Source organism: Bos grunniens, chromosome 10 (genome assembly GCF_055505025.1).
Source record: "Bos grunniens cultivar Pamir isolate PY7600 chromosome 10, Bosgru_T2T1.0, whole genome shotgun sequence".
Taxonomy (NCBI): Eukaryota; Metazoa; Chordata; class Mammalia; order Artiodactyla; family Bovidae; genus Bos; species Bos grunniens.
Window position 1 is genome coordinate 45167132 of NC_141174.1, and position 6866 is coordinate 45173997.

General features: G+C 41.9%; 1 non-coding gene across 1 annotated transcript; it reads right to left on the minus strand.

The window, feature by feature from the left end:
• Positions 1–6759: 6759 nt before the first annotated feature.
• Positions 6760–6866, minus strand: LOC147364459 (U6 spliceosomal RNA). Its single transcript, XR_015135644.1, has one exon. It is a non-coding gene; the product is annotated as a U6 spliceosomal RNA (small nuclear RNA).

Below are 6866 nucleotides of genomic sequence, written 5' to 3' on the forward strand. Positions count from 1 at the left end.
AGGTAAACCATTCAGCATCACAGTAATCAAGGAAAAAGTATACTGGGGGAAAAACATGACCTAAATATTTTTGCTGCCTACAAAAAATATTTTAATATGATACCTACAGATTAAAAGTAAAAGGATAAAAAAATGATATACCATGCTAATGTTTCCAAGAAGCAATTCTGACTCCATGTTGGAACAGCTTCTTTGACTTGTCTTTCATGCTGCTGTAATTATCATACATAAGGCCCTGTCTCAGTAAACCCAGCCCCTCTGCCTGAGTGTTGGACTAAAGTGCCTTTATTCAGTTCACATCTGACACTTCTCACCTGCAACTGGATACAAGAAGGAATAGACTTCTGTGTGTGAACAGTTACTCAGTTGTGTCAACTCTTTGCAACCATAGACTTTAACCTGCTATACTCCTCTGTCCATGAAGTTTTCAAAGGAAAAATATTGGAGTGGGTTGTAATTTTCTACTTGAGTGGATCTTCCCCACCCAGGGATCAAACTCACATCTCCTGTATTGCAGTAGATTCTCTATTGCTGATCCACCAGGGAAGTTCAATTATTAGAGAAACACAAATCAAAACTAAAATGAAGAATCACTTCCACCTATCAGAATGGTCATCATAAAAACATCAATGAACATAAATGCTGGACAGCGTGTGGAGAAAAGGGAACCCTCTTGCACTGCTGGTGGGAATGCAAATTGATAAAACCACTAAAAAGAATATGGAGATTCCTTAAAAAACTAGGAATAAAACTACCATATGACTCAAGAATCCCACTACTAGGCATATACTCCAAGAAAACCATAACTGAAAAAGACATATGTACCCCGATGTTCATCACAGCACTATTTACAATAGCTAGGATATGGAAGCAACCTAAATGTCCACTGACATATGAGTGGCTAAAGAAGTTGTACATACACGATGGAATATTACTCAGCCATAAAAAGGAGCCTAGAGCCAGACATCCTGGAATGCGAAGTCAAGGGGCCTTAGGAAGCATCACTACAAACAAAGCTAGTGGAGGTGATGGAATTCTAGTTGAGCTTTTTCAAATCCTAAGATGCTGTGAAAGTGCTGCACTCAATATGCCAGAAAATCTGGAAAACTCAGCAGTGGTCAACAGGACTGGAAAAGGTCAGTTTTCATTCCAATCCCAAAGAAAGGCAATGCCAAAGAATGCTCAAACTACCGCACAATTGCACTCATCTCACATGCTAGTAAAGTAATGCTCAAAATTCTCCAACCAGGCTTCAACAGTATGTGAACCAAGAACTTCCAGGTGTTCAAGCTGGATTTAGAAAAGGCAGAGGAACCAGAGATGAAATTGTCAATATCTACTAGATCATAGAAAGAGGAAGAGAATTCCAGAAAAACATCTATTTTTGCTTCATTGACAATGCCAAAGCTTTGACTGTGTGGATCACAACAAACTATGGAAAATTCTAAAGAGATGGGAATACCAGACCACCTGAGTTGCTTCCTAAGAAATCTGTAGGCAGGTCAAGAAGCAACAGTTAGAAATGGACATGGAACAGTGGACTGGTTCCAAATTGGGAAAGGAATACATCAAGGCTGTATATTGTCACACTGCTTTTTTAACTTATATTCAGAGTACATCATGCAAAATGCTGGGCTAGATGAAGTGCAAGCTGGAATCAAGATTGCCGGGAGAAATATCAATAACCTCATAATATCAAAAACATCAATATGCAGATGACACCATCCTTATGGGAAAAAGTGAAGAGAAACTGAAGAGTCTCTTGATGAAAGTGAAAGAGGAGAGTGAAAAAGCTGGCTTAAAACTCAACATTCAAAAACCGAATATCATGGCATCTTGTCCCATCACTTCATGGCAAATAGATGGGGAAACAATGAAAAAAAATGACAGACTTCATTTTCTTGGGCTCCAAAATCACTGTATATGGTGACTGCAGCCATGAAATTAAAAGACGCTTGCTCCTTAGAAGAAAAGCTATGACAAACGTAGACAGCATCTTAAAAAGCAGAGACATTACTTTGCTGATAAAGGCCCATCTAGTCAAAGCTACGGTTTTCCAGTAGTCATGTATGGATGTGATAGTTGGACTATAAAGAAAGCTGAGTGCCAAAGAACTGATGCTTTTGAACTGGTTTGGAGAAGACTCTTGAGAGTCCCTTGGACTGCAAGGGGATCAAACCAGTCCATTCTAAAGGAAATCAATCCTGAATATTCGCTGGAAGAAAATCAATCCTGAACATTCACTGATGCTGAAGCTGAAGCTCCAATAAGATCCAGACTGCCGTGCGCTTGCTGCTACCTGGGGAGCTGGCCAAGGACGCCGTGTCTGAGGGCACTAAGGCTGTCACCAAGTATACCAGCTCCAAGTTAATATAATATGTATTGCTGCTGTTAATGGAGAAGGCAATGGCACCCCACTCCAGTACTCTTGCCTGGAAAGTCCCATGGACGGAGGGCCTGATGGGCTGTAGTCCATGGGGTCGCTAAGAGTCGGACATGACTGAGCGACTTCACTTTCACTTTCACTAATGCAAAGAACTGACTCACTGGAAAAGACCCTGATGCTGGGAAAGATTAAAGGCAGGAGGAGAAGGGTCGACAGAGGATGAGATGGTTAGATGGTATCACTGATTCAATGAACATGAGTTTGAGCAAGCTCTGGGAGATGGTGATGGACAGGGAAGCCTGGCATGGTACAGTGCATTGGACACAACTGAGCGACTGAAATGAACTGAAGAAGCAAGGCACTTGATTCAGTTTTAATGAGGTGGATGAACCTAGAGCCTATTACACAGAGTGAAGTAAGACAGACAGAAAAAGAAATACAGTATATTAATGAATGCATATATATGGAATCTAGAAAGATAGTACTGATGAACCTATTTGCAGGAGAGCAATGGAGACACAGATTTAGAAAACAGACTTGTGGACATAGTAGGGGAAGGAGAGGGTGGGGCCAATTGAGACAGTAGTATTGAAACATATACGTTACCCATATGTAAAATTAAATAATCAGTAGAAATTTGCTGTATGATGCAGGGAGCTCAAATCAGGAGGTCTATGGCAACCTACAGGGGTGAGATGGAGTAGTATGAAGGAAGGAAGTTCAAGAGGGAGGGTTATGTTGATACATGACAGACCAACACAGTATTGTAAAGCAATAGCCTCCAATTAAAAATAAGCAAACTTAAAAATATAAAAATACTTTAAAAAGTAAACAACTAAAAAGAACAAAGCAGGAGCAGACTTGGGGGAAAGCATGACTTAAATATATGCTGCTTACAAAAAAATACTTTAATATGATATCCACAGATTAAAAGTAAATGGATGGAAAAGATACACCACGTAAACATGGCAGAGAAGAAGCAAATCTGACTTCATGTTGGAACTATTTCTTTGACTTCTTTTCCTGTTGTTGTTATCATAATCATATATAAGGCCATGCCTCCGAAAACCCAGCCCCTCTGCCTGACTGTTGGTCTAAGTTTCCTTTGTTCAGCTCACAGGGAGATAATTTGACAATCCCCACCTGTGACGGGCTGCAGTAAGGAAGAGAATGTTTGTGCTGTATGTAGAGAGTTGCTCAGTCATGTCAGACCCTTTGTGACCCAACGGACTTAGCCTGCTAGGCTCCTCTGTCCCTGAAATTTTCAAGGTAAGAATACTGGTGTGGTTGCCATTTCCTTCTTGAGGGGATCTACCTGGTCCAGGGATCCAACTTGTGTTTCCAGGACTGCAGTGGATTCTTAACGCTGAGCCACCAAGGAAGTCCAATTATTGGAGAAATACAAATCAAAAGTACAATGAGGTATCACCTCATACCAGTCAGAATGGCCATCATAAAACAGTCTACAGACAATAACTTCAGGGGAGAGCGTGGAGAAAAGAGAACTTTCCTACTCTGTTGGTGGCAATGTATATTGATAGAGCCACTATGGAGAAGAGTACAGAGAGTCCGTAAAAAACTCAGAATAAAAGTACCATATGACCTGGCAATATCACTACTGGGCATATATGCAGAGAAAACCATAACTGCAAAAGATACATGTACCCTAATGTTCACAGCAGCACTACTTCCAACAGCTAGGACAGGGAAGCAACCTAGATTCCATCCACAAATGTGCAGATAAAGAAGTTGTGATATGTATTTACACACAATGGAATGTTACTGTCATAAAAAGAAATGAGATTGAGTCAGTTGTAGTCAGGGGGATGAACCTAGAGCCTGTCATACAAAATGAAGTAAGTCAGAAAGAGATAAACAAATACCATATACTAATGCATATATATGGAATCCAGAAAAATGGTACTGATGAGCATACTTGCAGGGGAGGAATAGAGACTGAGATGTAGAAATGGACTGGTGGACAATGGAAGGACTTGTGGAGGATGGAGAGGGTAAGATGAATTAACAGAGTATCACTGACATATATACACTACCATGTGTAAAACAGAAAGCTAGCATGCAGCAGCTCTGTAGCACAGTACAATTTGTGCAGTGGTCTGTGATGATCTTACAGGTCAGATGGTGTGGGTTGGAGGAAGGCTCAAGAGGAAGGGAATATATGTATACTTATAGCTGAGTCATGCTGCTGTACAGCAGAAACCAATACAACACTATAAAGCACTATTGTCCAATTTCAGGATAAGAAAACATCTACAACCCATAAATGCTGCACAGAGTGTGAAGGAAAAGGAATATTACTACACTGCTGGTGGGAATGTAAACTGATATAGCCACTATGGAGAAAAGTATAGAGGTTCCTTAAAAAGCTAAGAATAAATGTTGTTGCTGGTTGAAGATGGCGGAGAGGAAGAAGTATGTTCATCTCCTCCTGCGAGAACACCAAAATTGCAACTAGCTGTTGAACAACCATGGACAGGAGGACAGTGGAACCCACCAAAAAAAGGTACCCCATGTCCAAAGACAAAGACGAAGCTGTTACAAGACCGCAAGAGGGGTGCAATCACGATAAAGTAAAATCCTATACCTGCTGGATGGGCGACCCACAAACTGGAGAACAATACCAAAAAAAGTTCTCCCACTGTTGTGAAGGTTCTGAGACCCACATCAGTCTTCCCAGCCAGGGGATCCAACAAAGGGACTGGGAATACCCAGTGAATCTGATTCTATGGGCTGGTAGGATTTGACTACAAGACTTACTCAGGACTGGGGGAAACAGACTCCACCCTTGGAGGGCACAAACAAAATCTTGAGTGCACCAAGACCCAGTGGAAAGGAGCAATGACCCCACAAGAGACTGGATAAGACCTTCCTGCTGGTGTTGGGGAGTCTGATGCAGAGGCATGTGTCAGCAGCAGCTTGCAGCAGGGACACAGGCTCTGGCAGCAGCAGTCCTGGAAGGGGACCCTTGGTGTAAGTCCTCTTGAAGGTCACCACTAACCCTACCATAGAGCCCACAGACCCCAGGGCAGGTCGCTTCAGGCTAAACAACTAACAGAGAGGGAACACAATCACATCCATTAGTAGACAATTTGATTAAAGTTTACTGAGCACACCCTGCCCGCCAGAGCAAGACCCACTTTTTCCCACCGCCAGTCCCTCCCATTAGGAAGCTTACACAAGCCTCTTAGCCTACTCCATCAGAGGGCAGAAAGAAGCAGCAGGAAGATCTACAGTTCCACAGCTGGCTAGAACAAAAATCACATTACAGAAAGTTAATCAGAAGAAAATGCAGAAAGTTATATCTCAGATGTAGGGACAAGATAAAACCCCAGAAAAACAACTAAATGAAGTGGAGATAGGCAACCTTCCAGAAGAAGAATTCATGATAATGACAGTGAAGATGACCCAGGATCTTGGGAAAATAATGAAGAAGATGCAAGAAATGTTTAAAGACCTATAAGAACTAAAGAACAAACAAACAGATGAATAATACACTCGAAGGAATCAATAGCAGAATGACTGAGGCAGAAGAGACCAATGACATGAAGGACAGAATGGTGAAAATCACTGCCACAGAACAGAATATAGAAAAAATAATGAAAAAAATGAGGCAGCCTAACCCACTCCAGTATTCTGGCCTGGAGAATTCCATGGACTGTATAGTCCATGGGGTCGTGAAGAGTCGGACACGACTGGGGCCTTTCACTTTAAAGAGATCTCTGGGACAACAAGAAAGGCACTGACATTTGCATTATAGGCATCCCAGAAGGAGGAGAGAGAAAGGACCTGAGAAAATATTAGAAGAGATAATAGCTTGAAAACTTCCCTAACACGGGAAAGGAAACAGTCTATGAAGTCCGGAGGCATGGCTCAGACAGGATAAACCCAAGGAGGAACACACTGAGACATATAGTAAAAATTAAAGACAAAGAAAATATACTAAAAGCAACAATGGAAAAACAACAAATAGCATATGAGGGAACTCCCATAAGGTTATCAGCTTATTTCGCAACAGAAACTCTAGAAAGTGAAAAGTGAAAGTGGCTCAGTTGTGTCTGACTCTTTGTGACTCTGTATAGTCCGTGGAATTCTCCAGGCCAGAATACTGGAGTAGGTAGCCTTTCCCTTCTCCAGGGGATCTTCCCAATTTGGGGATCAAACCCAGGTCTCCTGCATTGCGGGCAGATTCTTTACCAGCTGAGCCATGAGGGAAGCCCAAGAATACTGGAGTGAGCAGCCCATCCCTTCTCCAGGGGATCTTCCTATCCCAGGAATTGAACCAGGGTCTCCTGCATTGCAGGCAGATTCTTCTTTTTTTTTTTTCAGTTGATTTTTTTTTTCCTTGATGTTTTAAAAATATGGAACACTTCACGAATTTGCATGTCATCCTTGCACAGGGGCCATGCTAATCTTCTCTGTAGCGTTCCAATTTTAGTATATGTGCTGCCGAAGCGAGCAC